Genomic DNA, 21,407 nt, shown 5'->3' on the forward strand with positions numbered 1-21,407 from the left:
GGCTTGAACACTGAATATGATAAATGTGAGTTAGAAAATATCTAGTGCCCTTTTTAAACCAGGTTATGGCATAAAAAATTGTTTCCCGGGTGTACACGTAAGTGTTCACATTACAGAAGTGTCTATAGTGCCCTAAATGGAATTGCTACATTATTTGCCTACCTTTAATCAATATAGAAGTCACCTAAGCTTAAATTGCAGGCCAAACAGAATGGGAAAATCCAGTAAATGCATCTCCTCCATGGGCTACTGTAGTATGTTGTATGAAACACGGTTGCTTTAATTCCCTCCTCCCACTGACAAAATAATTTCTCTTTTTTTTGTAAAGATGGCATAAAAATTCTGAATAGGTATTTCAGTATCCCAGTCTTCCAAATGGGGATAATAATGCTATAAAGGACTTTGGGTACTATAGATGAAATGTCCTATAACAATGCAAAGTATTGATAATTATATAACTTCCCATTAAGTACCTGCATTCAAATCCTATATTCATCTGTATCATTTGTTGGGACTTAGAGGGACAGTTGTTGCCAGTACACAGTACCTTTTGAATTGTGTTTCAAAGTAATGTCAGTATTTTAAAAGACAACAGTAGACAGGTATGTAGATGTAAAGCTGTGTGCTAATCTAAGTTATAGAAAGATAAACAAATATACCAAATTGATGACAGTAGAGTCTACTGAAAAACTTGATTTTATAGTCAAAAATACAAGGAAAGGTTCCTATCTGACTACACTTGTACTGTATCTATGCATTACATCTCTATGTCATTCATTCCATAGCCACATAGCAATGGGCAGTGTACCATACTCTTTGGAAAGTTATATAAACAAAGACATTTCTGTTTTGCATAAATTGTTTGTCTTTAGGCAGTGAGTATCTTGATAAGATAATTAGAATTCTGAGCTGGATAATGGATTTTTAAATGGTGGCATAGAATATAAGTGGGATTAGTTGCATAGTTATGGTGTTTCTTCAAGCGGTACCCATAGTTAAAGTTAATCTCCAGGTTTGGGGTTGGGAAGGAATTAGCCTGCAGGATATTTTGGTAGGTGTAGTACCAAAGTGTGGAGGACAATTTCATAATGGCACACCAGGCTGTGCAACATCCTATGTAAATTATAATATAGCAACACTTAAAGTACATTACAGTTTTGCGCCTTTCCATTAAAACCTGGTGTTTATAACTAGGGTGCTTAGAAACTGGGTATTTTAAAATGTAAGTGTACTAAATATTTGTCATCAGCTGTTGGCTGTGTGTGTGTTCCCTGCGTGCTGTACAGGCTCTACGAAGATAGCTGGCCCAGCAGACCTCGATCAAGCTGCCTAAGAAAACCACAGACTCAGTTCAGTGGCGAAGGCACTCAGCCAGGTTTATTGCCAAGGAAGCACGGTAACATCATCCCATAGACTCTACAGGGATACTAAGACACGTAGCCTGTTACAATGGACTAGCTCAGTGACACCGTCTCTTTTATATACTTTAGTTCAGACCTTACAACAGGCCCTTTATTGTCGGCCTCATGTCTCTGGCTCTCTTTTTCTAATTACATTATTCAACCAGATTTTATTTCTGATCTCGTTTCTTAGTTAACTATAACACGCTCAGTGACAGGTCCATTGGAATAAAAGTTTTTGTCTTGAGCCACTATCGCTAAAAATAGCTTAATTTCACAAAGTAAAGTTTTGCAGGCACTTTGAGGTAATGGGAATTACATTCCCCCGCCTCCGTACCAAGGGCAAAACAGCATCTTTATTACTTAGAATAAAACTGTGAATTTTGCTATGAATTTAAACATGTCAAGTCATTTACTTTTGGAAAGTGGTGCCTGCAGAGTATCTATGTTATAGGATTATTTTTAATGTGCTGCAAAAGGTGTAAATGACATGCTTAACTGAAATGACACCCAGCCTCAGGTGGCTCTTGATATGCCTATAGTAATAAAAAGGAATCATTCACTACTAATAAGTTAGGCATGCCATAAATGGTGCCTTACTGAACATACCTCATGCAGTCCACAACTATGGGCAGTGAAGTTAGTGCCAGGAAAAAAACATCATATTGACTTTGTATGAAGAAATACATAGTGCTGACTTTGCTAGTGGGTGTTGATGCTGACACATTAATGTTTTGCTACCTTTGACTTAAGCTGAGCAAAAGTAACACTGAGTCACTATTAATTTCATTATGGTGGACAAATAATTAGCTCTAGCAAGGTGAAATTCAGACAAAAAGGAAGCAAACAAAATACAAATAATGCAAGTAAATTCAAAGCAGCTCTAAGAGATATGCTCAATATTCATCGAGCAGTGTTTATTCATCCTAACATTACATTTTTCAACAAGATTATTTTCAGATAGCTGATGTGATCCTGTGTTATGGAGAGTGTAGCGTTCTATGGGTTTTCATTAAAATCTTTACCACTTTTGCCTTTGCAAGTAAATATTTGCGGTATTGCCTAATATAAAGAATCCTGAGGCAAGTGTGAATTCTTTGCAAAGGCAACAGTACAAACAAAGTATAGATTTTAATGATCACACTACATGTAAATTATAAATGTCCTTATAAAGTGAAAGTTTTATAATTTGTGGAGCTTTGCATGACTAACAAATTTACCCCCAAAGAATTAGCTGATGGCATATAACATACCCATGTGCAGAACCCTGGCAAAGGAGAAAAGTTGTAGAAAGCTATCTTTGAATGGCTCAGGATGTGCTGTAAGCGAAATGGGGAATATCTGGGGAGACCCCTCTGTGCATGTTGACTTCCTTACCCTCCACGCCATCCTCAAACCATAGAAATGCTGTACCTAGCTTTTTCCCCCCATTTCAGACCTGAAATAAGCCCTGCATATGAAATTCTAGAAGGAAAAAAGGGAGGGGGGGCCTCATAGGCCCTCCACTATCCTTTAGTGAAACTTCTGAACATCTTAGATCACTGAATAGCAAATCCAACATTTACTGATATTTTAAAAATTGCAAAGCATAGCATTAATAGTATCAATGTTTTTGGTCCTTTGCTTACTGAAAACTAATCTCGTGAAGTGTAACAGGATGCTTACGAGGCTGCTTGTGTCTTTCTGTCTGTGCAAATATTTGATTTACATGCTCATAAAAAGGCATTAGAAACCTTCTTCAGTTGCCCTTTCCATTACACCACATAAAAGTAAATTTTGGAAACCATCACTCACCCAGTTAGCACAGAGCTAGGGTTTGGAGGATTAAATAACCCTAATAGAGCATTGTGACCTATTACCAGAATAAGTACTATTTCTTTCAAATAGACTCTCTATGTCCCCCACCAAAAAATGTTTACCATAGCAGCTGGACTTTTTCATTTCTGCCAGAAGAGCTGATCTACTGACAAATGGTGGGAAACGCCGGCGGGGGGAGGGAGGGGAAGATAGCCTCTGCTGGACCTCTCCACTATGCATACGACCGTTCGACATTCCTTTTAGATGGAGCGTAGTTCTTCTCGACAGGTAACAAGTGTGAACCAAATGATTAGTTACTCATTTCCCATCAATATTCTGGCAAACTACAGAACCCAGTCCAATATCATTAGTTTCCAGGAATACTTTATATGGAGTAAGATGAGATAAGGCAAGTGGCTGAAACAATCTGTTTCAATACAACTTCAAACTCACTGTTCTTCATCCCATGCTCATCCAACTCCTTTATTCCTTCAGTTTTTTTAAAAGCTCTAATGAAAGTCTTGGATGTAGCTCTAATATGCTGTTGATTCAGTCTTCAAGAGAGGAGACCTCTGCTCCTGAAACCACATATTTGAGAAATGCTATTTGTTTCCAAGACAATTTTCAAGGTATGAATAATTTGATTGGCATCCTGTAAGTAGTTCCTGTTTTTTGAGGAAAAGCCCTGCAGTAATATCACATGTATAAATGAAACAGTTCCTTTCCTTCAGCTCAAACACATTCCCCGAACTATTCAAAAGGGTCAGCCACATTCTTAAGTGCAAAGTGTACCACCTTAAGTTTAAAGAAAAGGAGTACTTGTGGCACCTTAGAGACTAACCAATTTATTTGAGCATAAGCTTTCATGAGATACAGCACACTTCATCTGATGCATACTGTGGAAACTGCAGAAGACATTATATACACAGAAACAATACCTCCTCCCACCCCACTCTCCTGCTGGTAATAGCTTATCTAAAGTGATCACTCTCCTTACAATGTGTATGATAATCAAGGTGGGCTATTTCCAGCACAAATCCAGGTCTTCTCACCCCCCGCCCCGCCACAAACTCACTCTCCTGCTGGTAATAGCTCATCCAAACTGACCACTCTCCTTACAATGTGTATGATAACCTGGATTTATGCTGGAAATGGCCCAACTTGATTTTCTCACCCTCCGCCCCCCACACACAAACTCACTCTCCTGCTGGTAATAGCTTATCCAAAGTGACCACTCTCCCTACAACGTTCATGATAATCAAGGTGGGCCACCCCCAGCACAAATCCAGGATTTGTGCTGGAAATGGCCCAACTTGATTATCATACACATTGTAAGGAGAGTGATCACTTTAGATAAGCTATTACCAGCAGGAGAGTGGGGTGGGAGGAGGTATTGTTTCATGGTCTCTGTGTATATAATGTCTTCTGCAGTTTCCACAGTATGCGTCCGATGAGGTGAGCTGTGGCTCACGAAAGCTTGTGCTCAAGTAGGTTGGTTAGTCTCTAAGGTGCCACAAGTACTCCTTTTCTTTTTGTGAATACAGACTAACATGGCTGTTACTCTGAAACCTGTCATTATGCAAGGCACTGCATTTAGCCGTATGGAGTGGAAATCTATCAATTGCATGAAAAAACTTGTACAGACACAGACAGACATCATCTTCCTTTCCAAATGCAAACAGATGGACATCGTACCAAAAGGACTGAAGGTAAAAAATCCATTGCAATCTACATACCACACAGACTATGCTGACAGCTTGTGCCACATGCTCTCAAAGAAACTGCGGAACCACCTGATCAACATCCTCTACAGCAAACAGGGAAAGATTAAGAATGAGCTCTCAAAAATGGATACTCTCATAAAAAACCAACCTTCCACACAAGCTTCCTCGTGGCTGGACTTTACTAAAACTAGACAAGCCATTTACAACACACACTTTGCTTCTCTACAAAAGAAAAAGGACACTAAACTTTCTAAATTACTACATGCTACAAGGGGCCACAGCAATGGTTCCCTCAACCCACCCAGCAATATTGTTAACCTATCCAACTATACTCTCAGCCCAGCAGAAGCAGCTGTCCAATCTCGGGGCCTCTCCTTCTGCCCCTCCACCCACACGAACATGATACAGTTCTGTGGTGACCTAGAATCCTATTTTCGACGTCTCCGACTCAAGGAGTATTTCCAAAATACCTCTGAACAACATACTAATCCACAGAGGCCTCCCTACCAACATTACAAAAAGAAGGATTCTAGGTGGACTCCTCCTGAAGGTCGAAACAGCAGACTGGACTTCTACATAGAGTGCTTCCGCCGACGTGCACGGGCTGAAATTGTGGAAAAGCAGCATCACTTGCCCCATAACCTCAGCCGTGCAGAACACAATGCCATCCACAGCCTCAGGAACAACTCTGACATCATAATCAAAAAGGCTGACAAAGGAGGTGCTGTCGTCATCATGAATAGGTCGGAATATGAATAAGAGGCTGCTCGGCAGCTCTCCAACACCACTTTCTACAAGCCATTACCCTCTGATCCCACTGAGAGTTACCAAAAGAAACTACAGCATTTGCTCAAGAAACTTCCTGAAAAAGCACAAGATCAAATCCGCAGACACACCCCTGGAACCCCGATCTGGGATATTCTATCTACTACCCAAGATCCATAAACCTGGAAATCCTGAGCGCCCCATCATCTCAGGCATTGGCACCCTGACAGTAGGAGTGTCTGGCGATGTAGACTCCCTCCTCAGGCCCTATGCTACCAGCACTCCCAGCTACCTTCGAGACACCACTGACTTCCTGAGGAAACTACAGTCCATTGGTGATCTTCCTGATAACACCATCCTGGCCACTAGGGATGTAGAAGCCCTCTACAACAACATTCCACACAAAGATGGACTACAAGCCGTCAGGAACAGTATCCCCAATAATGTCACGGCAAACCTGGTGGCTGAACTTTGTGACTTTGTCCTTACCCATAACTATTTTACATTTGGGGACAATGTATACCTTCAGATCAGCAGCACTGCTATGGGTACCCGCATGGCCCCACAGTATGCCAACATTTTTATGGCTGGCTTAGAACAACATTTCCTCAGCTCTCGTCCCCTAACGCCCCTACTCTACTTGCGCTATATTGATGACATCTTCATCATCTGGACCCATGGAAAAGAAGCCCTTGAGGAATTCCACCATGATTTCAACAATTTCCATCCCACCATCAACCTCAGCCTGGTCCAGTCCACACAAGAGATCCACTTCCTGGACACTACAGTGCTAATAAACAATGGTCACATAAACACTACCCTATACTGGAAACCTACTGACGGCTATTCCTACCTACATGCCTCCAGCTTTCACCCTGACCACACCACACAATCCATCATCTACAGCCAAGCTCTGCAATACAACTGCATTTGCTCCAACCCCTCAGACAGAGACAAACACCTACAAGATCTCTATCAAGCATTCTTACAACTACAATACCCACCTGCGGAAGTGAAGAAACAGATTGACAGAGCCAGAAGAGTTCCCAGAAGTCACCTACTACAGGACAGGCCTAACAAAGAAAATAACAGAACGCCACTAGCCGTCACCTTCAGCCCCCAACTAAAAGCCCTTCAACACATTATTAAGGATCTACAACCTATCCTGAAGGATGACCCAACACTCTCACAGATCTTGGGAGACAGGCCAGTCATCAGCCACACTATCAGAGGCTCGTTCACCTGCACATCCACCAATGTGATATATGCCATCATGTGCCAGCAATGCCCCCCTGCCATGTACATTGGTCAAACTGGACAGTCTCTACGTAAAAGAATAAATGGACACAAATCAGATGTCAAGAATTATAACATTCATAAACCAGTCGGAGAACACTTCAATCTCTCTGGTCACGCAATTACAGACATGGAGGTCGCTATCTTAAAACAAAAAAAACTTCAAATCCAGACTCTAGCGAGAAACTGCTGAATTGGAATTCATTTGCAAATTGGATACTATTAATTTAGGCTTAAATAGAGCCTGGGAGTGGCTAAGTCATTATGCAAGGTAGCCTATTTCCCCTTGTTTTTTCCTAACCCCCCCCCCTCACTTCCTTCCCCCCCCCCCCGAGACGTTCTGGTTAAACTTGGATTTATGCTGGAAATGGCCCACCTTGATGATCATACACATTGTAAGGAGAGTGGTCAGTTTGGATGAGCTATTACCAGCAGGAGAGTGAGTTTGTGGCGGGGCGGGGGGTGAGAAGACCTGGATTTGTGCTGGAAATAGCCCACCTTGATTATCATACACATTGTAAGGAGAGTGATCACTTTAGATAAGCTATTACCAGCAGGAGAGTAGGGTGGGAGGAGGTATTGTTTCATGGTCTCTGTGTATATAATGTCTTCTGCAGTTTCCACAGTATGCATCAGATGAAGTGAGCTGTAGCTCATGAAAGCTTATGCTCAAATAAATTGGTTAGTCTCTAAGGTGCCACAAGTACTCCTTTTCTTTATGCGAATACAGACTAACACGGCTGTTACTCTGACACCTTAAGTTTGTTCATCTTTAGAGGAACACTAATAAAAAGCAGTTCTTCAGCTGCCTGTATCCCAATTTTGAATTCCAAGTACTAAAATAAATCATATATTCCTCCTTAAAAATATAAAAGTAAAAACTCCAGAGTCATACCAGTTACATAGCTATACATATTATATTTAAAAAAAAAACCAACACTATGGGTGAAATATCCTGGCCCTATTGAAACCAATGGAATTTGTCATCAACTTCAGTTGGGCCACGATTTCACATTTAGATCATGCAAGCCTATACACAATTCAAGGGGCTACCTCCTTCTCTGACATGTGCTGCCAATGGGAAGATCAAATATAATGAATAATTCACTGTTCAGAAGAGTCTCAATATTTTTAAGTAGCTAAAAATATTTCAGTTAGTTCACAATATAAATGACCCCCTCCCCTTTATTAAATTTAGTACTTCAAGTGGGTAAATCTGATGAAGATGCTTGTTGAAGGTGTCACTTTGAGAATCTCATTAATACATTCTAGTGTTGTCCCAGGCTACAGAAGTTTGGGGGGTGAAATTTCAGATGCCATAAATAAAATTATGGGTCTGAGGAAAACATTCTGAGCCCTTCTAGAGCTCATCTCCAGAGCTACCAGATGACATTTAGACTTGATAAAGATTCAATTAGCATGTGCACACATATGGATTACACAAAAAGGCTTCCTTAGAAGGAACTGAGATTCACTGCTTTATTGAAATCTGGTTGTAATAGCAAGTGGCTGAGGACCCACATCTCCCATTGAAGTGAATGGAATCTGCATGATATTTAGCAACCCTCAAAAAAAAAAAAAAACAGACCAAAAGCTTATTTCAGTCAATTTTAGATGCTTATTGTCATACGAATTTGCAGGCCTGTTGGACTGAAAGTGCGTCTCAGTACCAAGACAGTTTTGATTTCAAGTGTAGCACAGGACAGATACAGTAGTATGTGCCTAAATGACATAATACATAGAAATGTAATTTGGGGAAAAACATGGAATAAAGATGTTTAACTGCACCATTAAATTATCTTTTTTCCCCCCACTCTATCATCTACTGTCAGAATTCGACCAAAGTTTGCTCTGGACTGTACATTAAAAAAGGCTGAGTAAGGAATTAACTTGCTCATCCCAACCTACAGCATTTGAAGTGCGATGTTTACAAGGGGAAAAAGAAGCTAAATTTGGAAATAAACTAAGGTATAAATAATTTATTTCATTGGGACTACCCATGAATGATTCACAGTTTTTAGACATCAGTTAAGGCCTATTAAATGTGAGCATGTGTAGTTCCTGACACTAGAAAGAGAATAGATTTAAAAATTAAAGGCTGAGGATAGTCCTGTTATTAATTATAGAACGGGATGAATATTGCACACACAAAAATGAAGCCCCGGAGTGGTCACATGATGCAGCACAGCAGCTAAGCAATCTCTCTGGGCACCTGAATAAGTCATTTTTAAATCCACATTTTGGATCCAAAATGTTGTTCCTCAATCAATTAAGCAAGGGAAATAAGCTTTCTAAACCTCTGTGGAATATTTTCTGATCACTCAGACAGACAAGTCTACTAGATGGGATATTAAAACTCACAACCCTGAGAGTGAAAGGTCAGGAAGATATTAATAAAAAATGAGTGGAACCATTCACTTTGAAAAACAGTTCTCTGGCCACCAAGATCATACAAGACATTAAACTTCACCACAGAAATAAATAGTAAAAGAGTTTTCAGAAGTTGTGTCATTATGTCCCAACTAGTTGAAAGGATAAACAGATTTTGAAAATCACCCCAACAGCAGTAGATAAAGAATACTATAATTTGCAGCTCCTGGAAAATAAAGTATTCCTGAAAACTGAAATTTAAATATGCACAGTCATATAGTCATGTGGAATTGTTTGCATTCTCATCCAAACAGGGTGTTAAAAAACACATGCTATTGTCTAATCTGACCTGTTACAACTAAGCAACACAGCTCAAATTTTGAATATCAAGCAAAGGTATTTGAAAATATATTTAGGATTAAATCTTGTTATAGAAAATTCAAAGGATTTTAATCTTCCTGTGGATATTCCATGAGCAGAATAGCCTAAATTCATCACACAAGCCATTTATTGTGAATTTGGAGAATGCTAATTAATTATCCATCAAAGATGCTATTGTATTGCAGAGGGCTTATGCCCACTGCATTATAGGGACCTTACATTTGACCTTTTCTTAACCCATCCACCAGAATGGAACCTATCACAGGGGATAACAGCAATCAGCTTCCATGTCCAACTCCACCCTGCCAGGCAGCTAGAAAAGAATCCACCCATCACTTGAGGTCCTCCAAGAAAATATCTGACATTCTATTTTATAGGGTAGACTATCCTCTCTAGACAGGTCTGGCAAGGTAATTAATTCTCAGATGGGAGATCACTGCACTCCTTTCATGATAATATACTTACTAGTTTCCTGTTTCACTTTCTACTGTGCCCATTTGATATTCCTCGCCAGACATGTCATGGAAGCATCTCCAAACAGACCAACATAACACCAGGGAAGAGGCCTGAAAACTTGTCAAACGTCTTTAGCTTAATGAAGAGACTAACCCTATTTGATGTACATAAATCTTTCTCCCAGAGTGAACAAGGATTAACAGTGGAGAATGGAAACTGTTTGCCACAGAGTAGATGAGGGGGCACCTAGTCCAGGTGAATTGGGGAAGCCTGCCCAGGGTCCCCCATGTTTGCTAGATGCCTTTTTTGAGTCCAATGAATAATACTATGCCCACATATACAGAGTTAAAAGAGTAAGTTTTACTCTGCATGTCAGAGTGAGCGCCCCTCATCTCATCTCTTCTATGAGAATGAGAGGAATGAGTTGAAACTCTGACTCCCTGCAGGTTCTACGGGCATTGCTCCATAGCCAGTCTCACATTTCCAGCACCTGGGGTCATAGGTGTACCCAGTTAAATTCCATACTGGAATGGTCCCATTGGATGGTTCAGGGAGTGGTCCCTCATTGATTAATAATGTAGTGAAGGTGTTACCATTTTACCATTCTCTGGAATATGTTGTGCTGCTTCTGTGACAGTATCAGTGTAGAAATGGTATCCTGTCCAGCATGTGAAGAAAAGAAAGACATCTATAATGGGGCCTGAGGTATTACCGAAATGTTGGAGGAAGAGGTGCATCTTTGATTTGGATACCAGTTACTGACTGCCTGAATCTCAAATTTCAGAGTAGTCTAATTTAGCATTCAGCTGAGATAATCAGAATACACAATTTGAAACATCTCATTTTCAACCCAAAGATCACTTACATTTTTAGGTGCATTTATTTTTAGCTGCATTCAAACCATGGAGAATAAAGTTCATGCTTATGTTGACAGTTAAATTAAACAAGAGCTATATTGCATATACAAACTAATTAAATGATCAACACAGAATCAAGTTTGCAATGAAATAATGCGAAACACTCAAGAAAGAAGAAAACAAGGGGCACATAATAGTAATCACAAAACACTTGCCCTAACAGAGAGTTCTAATGATTTAGCAAGCACAGAGACAAGTGCCCTGCTATCTATTCTCCAGTTAAGGATTTAGGCACATTGGCAGTGTTGGAGCAAGAATAGGCAGGTGCCTGGAGAAGGGAATAGATAGGGACAAAGAGGCTTCTGGTAGAGAATGGAACTGCCTGGGCCAGAAGATTGGATCCAGTGGGAAAAAGGAAGACTGAGCAAAGATGAGGAGTGACTGGAACTGGCTGCACATGGAGACTTTGGAAATGAGCTGGGACAGAGGGGTTTGAAAGGAGACTGGAACTGACTGAGCAGAGAGCCTGAGAGTGATACTGGGTTGAGGCGCCTGGGGAAAGAGGCTGGTAGCCAGTTTGGAGGAAAGCTGGGACTGTGATGGGGAGCCCAAAGTGGGAGACTGTGATTGGCTAGGAAGTAAGACTGGGACAGGAACCTGGCATAGGTGAAGGCTCTGAAAAAGACACAGGGCAGATGGGTTGTTGAATGTTGCTCTGGATAACTGGATTCTAACCCTATCTCCAACAGAATTTTTGTTTAGTGCTGGTCAAGTCAAACATTTTCACAGGTGGTCACTATCTATATGTTCCTACTTTTCTGGGTGCCCATCTTACATAAAAATGGCCATACTGGGTCAGATCATTGGTCCATCTAGCCCAGTATCTGGTCTTCTGATAATGGCTGATGCCAGATGCTTCAAAGGGAATGAACAGAATAAGCAATCATCAAGTGATCCATCTCCTGTCATCCACTACCATCTTTTAGCAATCAGATGCTTGGGATACCCAGAGCATGGGGTTGCATCCCTGACCATCTCGGCTAATAGCTATTAATGGATCTATCCTCCATGAACTTATCTAATTCAATCCTGGTATAGTTTTAGCCTGGCATTGAGTTCTACAGGTTGACTGGACTTTGTGTGAAGTAGTATTTCCTTCTGCTTGTTTTAAACCCACTGCTTATTCATTTCATTGGGTGAACCCTGGTTCTTGTGTTGTATGAAGGAGGTAAACACTTCTTTTTTCACTCGTCTTAGTATTTAGAGTTCTAGAATTTGTTGTATACAAGCACTTATAACATGTCACTTTTTAGCTACCTGCCATTATGTGATGTAATTGAGTGGGACTCTTTCATTTGATTGTTTCTCATCTCCTGCTCTGTCCTGCCACGAATGCATGGGACTGGACTAGATGACCTCTCAGGGTCCCTTCCAGTTCTATCATTCTATCAACATCCATCCTCTCCTCCTTACTAGGATGTCTTTGTCTTCCGTGTGCTCTGTCAGCTTTCCCCCAGCCCTTAGTTTAAAAGCCTACTCTACAACCTTTTTAATTTTATATCCCAGCAATCTGGTTCTCTTTTGGTTTAGGTGGAGCCCATCCTTCCCATATAGACTCCTCCTTTCCCAAGAGGTTCCCCAATTCCTAAATTCCTCCTCCCTGAACCATCAGTGCATTGAGATCCGGCAGTTCTGCCTGTCTAACTGGCAATGCATATGGAAGTAGAAGCATTTCAGAGAATGCTACCATGGAGGTTCCGGACTTCAATCTCTTACCCAGCAGCCTAATTTGGTCTCCAGGTCCCTTTGGCCTGATTGGCAGAAGTACTGAGCACTTCCAGCTGTAAATGAAGTAATGGGAGCCTGCTTTGAATAGATAAAGTGCTATAAAATGCCCAGCACTCTGAAAAAAACAGGTTCTAGACATCTCCATTTGGGCATCCAGAATTAGTGGATACTTTTGACCTTAAATTTTGTGCCTCATTACCCCATCTGTAAAATAGGAATAATACCACTTCCTCACAAAAAAGTGTTCCAAAAATTAAATTCATCATTGTTTGTGAAACCCTCAGACACTGTAGTGATGAGCAGCACAGAAAAACCAAAGAGGAAGTTAATAATTCTGTCCTCAGAGCAAGGTTTGAACAGTGCAATAACTAAGGGATAGGGCCACTGAACCATGAGGATTAAAAAAAGTATTTAGGCCAGTTCTACACTGTAAATTAAGATTGTTCTAACAATGTTGCTCAGGGATGTGAAAAATCCGAACCCCTGAGTGACGCAGTTATACCAACCTAAGCCCTGGTGCAGAAAGCACTATGTTGATGGGAGGGTTTCTCCCATCGACATAGCTACCAGCTCTCACAGAGATTGATTAATTACGCCAACAGAAGCAGCTCTCCTGTCAACATGCTAGAATCTTCACTGAAGCTGCACACTGCAGCATTTTAAAATGTAGACCTGCCTTTAATAGCTGTTCAGTCAGACCCATCCACTCTGTATACTGCATAAGGCAGGAGTCCCATGAGGGGGAAAAGAGTAGGTGATCATGCACTTAAAGAATATCAAAATTCAAATACACAAGAGGACTAAATTAAATTTCACAGGCCACTTTAATTCTAGCATTTCCATTGGAGTACTAGACCTTTGCTTTCTTTTGACAGGATGCGGTTTGGTTTTGATTCCCCCCCCCCCACAATGTATACACACACTGCTTAGAGTATACAATGCTGAGTTAAGAAGCTAAACAATAGCAAGGGCACTGAGAAAAGTGCTATTCCCATCAGTGTCTGATATAAAAAACGACATCTCTCCCAAACACTTCTAACCCCCCGCATTCCCCATGGTGAATTACTATTTTCTGAAGTAATGTACTCAGAGGCACTGCCAAAGGAAATGATGACTCAGAACAGCAAGTGACATAAGCACCACAGATTGATGGAACTTTCCAGAACAGTTGACTATGTTATATTCTGGAGAGTCTAGGAATCTTTTGTCCTCCCATCCACTAAATTGTAGGGATAAAAATATGTGGTTCTGATTCATTGCAATAGGTCAAATTCAGTTTCAGTATTACTGTTGTTTTCCATCCTCTTAATCATTGCAGATTAGTGGGTTTGGGTAATGATCTTTCTAACTCAATATCTAACTGCTAATGAGGTGCATATGCTCCACTACACAGAATGGCCTGGAAGGAAGCAAGGAAGACTATCTTGATCATAGGGAAATAAGAACACAGAGAAAAGGTATGCTGCAATTTCCCCTCCCCACCAAACTGTTACTGTCTGCCTTTGCACACAAACTCAGTACAGATATCCCACATGGGAAAATTGGTATGGTCAGACCAAAGGAGGGGAGGGAGGAATCAGAACTGCTAGTCTAAGGGGCATGTTCCCAACCCAATGTGGGGTCAGTTCTGGGGGGAGGAAGGGGCAGAATCTTGAATTAATGCTGCTTGAAGTGACATTAACCATTCCTCTGCAACTCAACACAGCAGCCAGACAGCACAAGTGTCAGAGGAGGGGAAGCTAATGGTGGCAGGGTACCTGAACAAGTTTTGCAATCAGATTAAAGCTTTGAATGTGATTAACATTACCAAGATTTTGTCCTGTTTACCTAGAAGTTAGTTCCAACCTGAACTACAAATTTGAGCCACACTGTAACAGGGTTACAGAACAACTGTGCTGCCTACAGGTTCTGTAACATGGCTGTATTTGAAGTATGAATGGTTTCCTGCACTCTTATCTCTGAAAGCAGTGTGGGCACAAAGGTCATGATCCTCTGAATTGATGGGTAAGCTTTGTTTGACAGTTTTCTGGTGAACTGAAATGCTTAACTGTAATCAGTATATTAACAAAAGCTTGAAAGGAAGCATCTAAAATTTTAGAATAGACTTTTATGTAATTAATTATTGTGGAGAAACACTTGTGAGGCAAGTACACCATACAGTGCTCTGACTCTGAGAGCAAACATGATGAATAATTTTTTAAATAAAATTGAAAAAAACTAAGTGAGGCAAAAACCAAGAACATGGATTGCTTCATTGTTCAAACATTTTGTTTAATTGAATACAGTGTAGCTCCTTTGAAAAAGGAACAGCATTTCTCCTGAAATACAAACACAAAGCTGAATATCTGACTGAAAAAGATTGAGAACCTTAATCATTGTCTCCAGAGCAAGAAGGGATCAGAGGCTCATCCAGTCTGACCTCCTACTCACCACCCCAACACCGAGCCCAACAGCCAGAATTAGACCAAATATTATAGCATTCAAAAGACTTAACCACTGTGTATTACTGGAAGAAGAGGAGGGACCAAGATGTATCAATGCCCCAGGCTCAGGAAATGGCAGGGAATTAGCTTAGTGAGATATACACAGATGATCCTAGCACATAACTGCCCATACTGCAGAGGAAGACCACAGACACACAAAATCAAGATCCTGCTAATCTGACCTGGGGAAAATTCCTTCCCAATTCTGAATAAGTTAGACCCTAAGCAAATGAATTATTTACATCATTGAGTGTTTACATTACACAGCAGAGGCACTGTCGTGGGACGTCCATAAGAAAAAAATAATGAAATGCAAGTCAAAGAGTACTTATCACTAACAGTAAAATTGATATTAATTTGCATTAATATGTCAGTACACAATGGGATATTTGGTCAGTGGACACTCAGTTATGTAATTAACCCCAACTCTAAACAATGGTCTGCACATACAACGCCATCCAAGAGAGAAAACCAGCGAGAATGCAATTGGTATTTGCAACAAGCAAAATGAGGAAATCTGGGGGCGCTCTTGTGCAATGAATTAGTTTAACCCAGGAAATGTGTTCCCTGCCTTTTTTCCTCCTTGTGGTCCAATTCCATACCTAGTTGAGTCTGCACTTCTGCAGATTTCTTGTTCTGTATTACAGTTTAGAGGAGTGAAGTCACCACTTTTTCCACAACAAAGCTGCAGATCAGCTGTCACATGCTCAGACAGTGTCTGTTTGTGCCCTCATGCAAGCCACACAGTGGGTGGCTCAGATAGAAAAAGTGGCCATGGTTGCTTCACATACTCGGAGGTGTAGTCAGGCCCTAAATGAGACCCTAACGTAAAAGGGCCTATGTACTCTGCAGGAAGCTACTCGTCATGGATCCTTATCTCCCTGCATGTTTTATATCCAGAGTAGTAAGTAATCCATCTTTTAACACTCAGTGGAATCACAAGACACAGTTAAGTTAAGTGATGTGAATTCACTGCAGACAGGTGTTGGCCCAAGACCCTGGTACACCTCTTCAGGTAAGTTTCCTATACGTACAGAGGCTAGGGGCTCACACAAAAGTTGCAGGGTAGAGGGTCTTTGCAGTTGCATTTGGTCTGGCCTGTTAAAGTCTGAGGGCTCTCGGTGCAACAATGGTAGTTGGCCAAATAGCCATCCTAATAGGACGAGAGTTGTGTGTATGCATGTAGAACAAACGTTTTGTTGTTTGTTAACTAGAAATGCTAGATTTGTCAGGAATCCGTAACAAGAGCAGAAGTGATTCCTCCTTAAGCAGGAAGAACAGGGTAGGTGGGGTGTAGGAGTTCTGGCTTTCTCTTTGGAATGAAGAGCTTTCATGAGAAGTGGCGTGTCTGGGTAACACAGTTCTTCCACAGTGAAACTATTCTGATGTACACCATCTGAAACTCTATCCTTAAGCATCCACATAGTTTGGAGCCCAGATGCTAGGTGGATTTCTGTCTCTATGGAATTGTAAATAAGAGATTTCCAAGCATAGGAAATTGGATTATTAATACTGTGTGCTTGGCAGGAAGTACATCAACATTCAGACAAACAAAAATTTGGACAAAAAAAGGCTGCTAAACCATTGCATAGCTTCCCTCTCCAATCCTCGCTTGACTTCACCTGGTAAAAACAACATGTATTGTCATCATTATAGGATGTTTTGTACCTGTTACAGTATCTCTCAGTACAATGACATTTAAGAGAACCAGTTTCAGGGTACACTAACTTATTTCTTCTCCTTCACGATGGTAATAACTTTCTCACATGCTTCTGAATAAGTTTCATATTGGGTTTAGTGTTCTACACACTCAGGCCTCAAAACTGAGCCTGCCGCTAGATCAACATTCTGAACCTTCTCTTAGACTTCAATACCCCTATTTATTATAATGTAAGCTTTATACCTTTGTTAATATTATCTTTATAGCAGTGAGAGTTCTCTGGTTAGCGGAAGCCATTCAACTAGCCATTTTTACTGGACAGGAGCACTATGCCAATTTAACTGCCCAGGGTGTTTCTTTTTCATTTCTACCTGAAGCAGAATTTCCAAAAATCTTTCCCTTTATTAAAAAAAGGGGGGACGGGGAAGTGCCCAGAACGTGATTATATTGAAATCATTGCTTGTATAAAATACCTGGCAATGTTTTCAAAAGTATTACAAGAGGAATTTTCTGAATAATAAATTAATGTGCAGGATTAACAGGGTGCTGGAAAAGACTCAAACAGTTACCTGGCAATAGATCAAGGACCTTGTCTTATAAAACAATACTAGCATAAAAATAGTACATAAATCTGAGAGGCTGATTACTAAAGCTGTTGTGGGAGCTTTATTTTATAAAAGAATATTGAATTAATGAGAAATAAGGCTAGGGAGGTGAGATTAATTATTCTCAATAGTAGGATTTTCATACCTAGCCTCTCTGGACAGGTATGATTATGTGGGTCACATATCCAAAATGCTATTTATGCATATTTCACTAAAAGCCCCATCTTTCCCGAAAGGATAGTCAGCAATAAACCTTCAGAAAGCATTATCTCAATAGTGTCTTAAACGGAAGATATATTTCCTTTATGAATATGCAACCATTAAAATGAACAGACTATTTTTAGGTAATGTATTTCCCATATTAATGGTGTTGTTTTGTTTCCTCCCCCATCATCATTTTGAATTTATATTAATTATATTTTGGACTGGCTTCAAAAACTGTTTTTACCTTTGGCAGTTCACTGTCAATCTACTGAGCAGTTAGGTAAGCCTTTTTAGACACATCCAAGCAATGAGATTTACATACTGTGATTATATATATAACATTTTCAGTAAGCTTTCACAAGAGCAAATAAGCTTGTAAGAAAAACAGCTATATTGGCATTGACTAGAGAGAGAGAGAGATCACTCTTTTCTTTACACCTGGTGTTTGCTGTTTCAGACAGTAAACATTTGTCTACTTCCTTTTAGTGTCTCTCTACTTTTTTAATTTTTAGTTAGGTTTCAGGTATATTTTTCTCTGTGGCAATTAAACATTCCTACATGAATATGTATGTCTACCAAGACTGCGTTTTTACAGGGAAAACTTTGTTTGTTTTTTACTATAAGACTGAGTAAACCATTTTCTAACTATTAACTAGAAATGTTTAGTCCATGAGGCAGGATCAAATGCTGGAGAATGATAGATTACTATCAATTTCAATGATATCTTACAGTGCACACTCACCACCAGAGCACCATCTCATCTCAGCATATGGCATTGCAAGGGTTCTAGCACATCTTCTCCTGGTTAAACAACTGTCTGCCACTTAAGTGTCCTAGCCCTGCAGCAAGGTCTCTCACAGTCCGGTCCCCTTCTTAGGTTAAGGAACTCAAAGTCTATTGGCTTCTTTGCCAGGCCCTCAGCCTCCAGCTGGGTGTCATCTAGGGCTCTTTTACCCTTGAAGCTTGTGCTTCCCTTTTTGTTTTCAGGCAGGGATAGTGGAAGCCAGCCCAAAGACCCCATTTAGGCAGCTTCAATCACTTTCCACTTCCCTGGGCTGCTCCTATCTTTCCCTGCCTGTCAGCACTCTCCACAGATCTATAAGCACTGCTTTTCCTGCCATAGAACTGTGGCTCCTCTTAGCTTTTTCCCAGCTAGCTAGAGAGGAGCTACCTCAAAGCTGGGCTGTATTTCAGATAATCCCTCTGCCTCTCTCCTTAAGGCAGGAGTTTCCCCCAGCCCTTCTCCAGGAACCAAGGCTGTGATTCAGGCAGTCAGTTTCTCCCTCTTTCAAACAACTGTCTATCCAGTTCTCTTCTGTAGAGCTCAAGGTACAGGTAGGCAGTTAGCTCACTCCACAGGACAGGAGTTGTGCAAGATTGCAGAGACTCACTCCTCAGGACAGGTGTTTCCCAAGCTTTTCTCCATCAGAGTGGTGATGTGATTTAGGCCAGCTGTAGGGCCTTAATCAGCTCCACCTTCAGCTGGCCCCTTTTGTCCCATTAGTCTTCCAGTTTAGAGGATTCCCACAGACAGCCTTCTCCTGCTCAGGGTCTGCCTTGTGATGAGAGAAGAGGCAGCATATATGCTGGCCCCCTTACTAAATTCATTCTAATTGGTGGGGAGATAGAACCTTGCAGCCCCTGCAAGGCTCTTGGTGTCAGGCCCTTAAAGACACAGTAACAGGATTCCTCATAAACACTGCTTATTCTGGGGAATCATTTCTTCCCTCCCAATATCTCAGTGACCTTTGTATATCACATCTCTCAAAATCTTAACGGGGCCATGCAATGTGACAGGGATGTGCTGACTTCTAGGTACCACTACTCTTAAGGGGAAAAATCTCCCCATCATGATGATATTGTCCCTGGTCCTATGAAAACTCTACATGCATGCTTAATTTTACACACAGTGAATAGTCCCATTGCAATCAAACCTGGGAACTCTGGACCTTAATGCATGAGCCTCTAATGCATGAGCTAAAAGACACATATCTTTTAGCCAAGGCTGTAGCAGGCTCATCAATCCCTAGCTGGCCTAGCCGCCACTAGAGGGGGACAAAGCAGTATGCCACTCTGAGCAAGCAGGGAGTTTGACCTCTTGGCAGAATCAGAGTCTTTCTTGACCAAAGCCATACACAATGCCAGCAGGTGTTATAAAACTTGATCCTCAGACTTGATCTCTCTTAACCCCATAATGGGATGTAACAAATTTCTATTAGGGGCTAGTTTAATAAGATTTTCACACTAGTTTTGCTTGTGAAACATCCTCGGCCTCAGGTCTTCCAGGCTGAAAGCTTGTGATTAGATTGTCTACTACCTTTTCCACCTATAATACTGACTAGTTTGTTACAACATAATAAATTAATGTAATATCTTCCCCAGGATTTTTGTTTCCTTTGTGCTTTTTGTATAAATGTAGAACTGCAGTATAAACTTAGATGTATTACTAATAATAAAGCAAAAGTCCTATACTCAGTGGAAAGAGACCTCAATACTGAAACAAAAGTGATAAATAAAATTGCTGTAACTTCTTTTTAATATTAGTTGTTACAGACTTGTTTGTGCCTTTACTGAATATTAAGATACAGCTACAGTATGTTGCAGCCAGGGTGCTTTGTGTATTTTAGCTAGTTATGTTATAAAATGTTCAGGCAGGTTAAAGAAATTGCAGGATACTTCTACCTTGTCTCCCAAGAACAAGGAAATTTCAGGTAGATTATCCCACCTTAGCCATAAATCCATATTTATTCAACTTTACCTTGCTTTAACCTTATACTGTTTTCTTTTGTGTTATATTAAAAAAAATATCGGTTATTGAAATTTGTGCTTTGTAAAAAAAAATTTAATAGAAGTTTAATTACTATAATAAACAGAGTGTAAGTTTAATGAGCTTGGGTCAAAAGATATACCTTAGGACTGTCTTATCTAGACCAGGACATCTCCCTTTGGTGTAAATACCAGCTGGTACCAATGTAATCCTTATCACAAGAAAACCATGTAAAACATTCATGTTTTAGAAAAAGACCTAATTGTGAAAATGAACTTAGGGTTGTGTTATCAGAGTGATAAATCTAGAGGTAAAATGGGCTCCCTGGAAAAAATTCTAAATAAATCTACCCAAATAATTCTACAGCTATCATTGTTGAAATACATTTTATAATTACTCTAAAAACCACAAAGAAGTTAAGGATGTCCAGAAAGGTAGTGGGTTCTGTTCAGTTGTTCAATAATTTGTGTATTTTTTTTGTTTTTCTAAACTAATTAGTTCAAATCTACAATAAGCTTGGCAGAATTCAATTCTATTTTTTTTCTGCTATTTCACAATTAAAATAAATTAGGGAGGTCAGACAATAATTATTTAATGACAGTAAAAGTTGAGATTCAAAAACTTTATAGCTTTTAGACTCAGAGACTCGGAGACTAAGGACAGGAAGGAACCATCATGAACATCTAATCTGACCTTCTTCACATTGCAGGCCACAGAACCTCGCTCACCCACTCTATAATAGACCCCTAACCTCTGACTGAGTTACTGAAGTACTCAAATCATGGTGTAAAGATTTACATGATAACAGAAATTGCAAACATCATATATCAAAATATACAGAGTATCTTTAAATC

This window comes from Lepidochelys olivacea (assembly GCF_965140295.1).
Source record: "Lepidochelys olivacea isolate rLepOli2 genome assembly, chromosome: 8".
Taxonomy (NCBI): domain Eukaryota; kingdom Metazoa; phylum Chordata; order Testudines; family Cheloniidae; genus Lepidochelys; species Lepidochelys olivacea.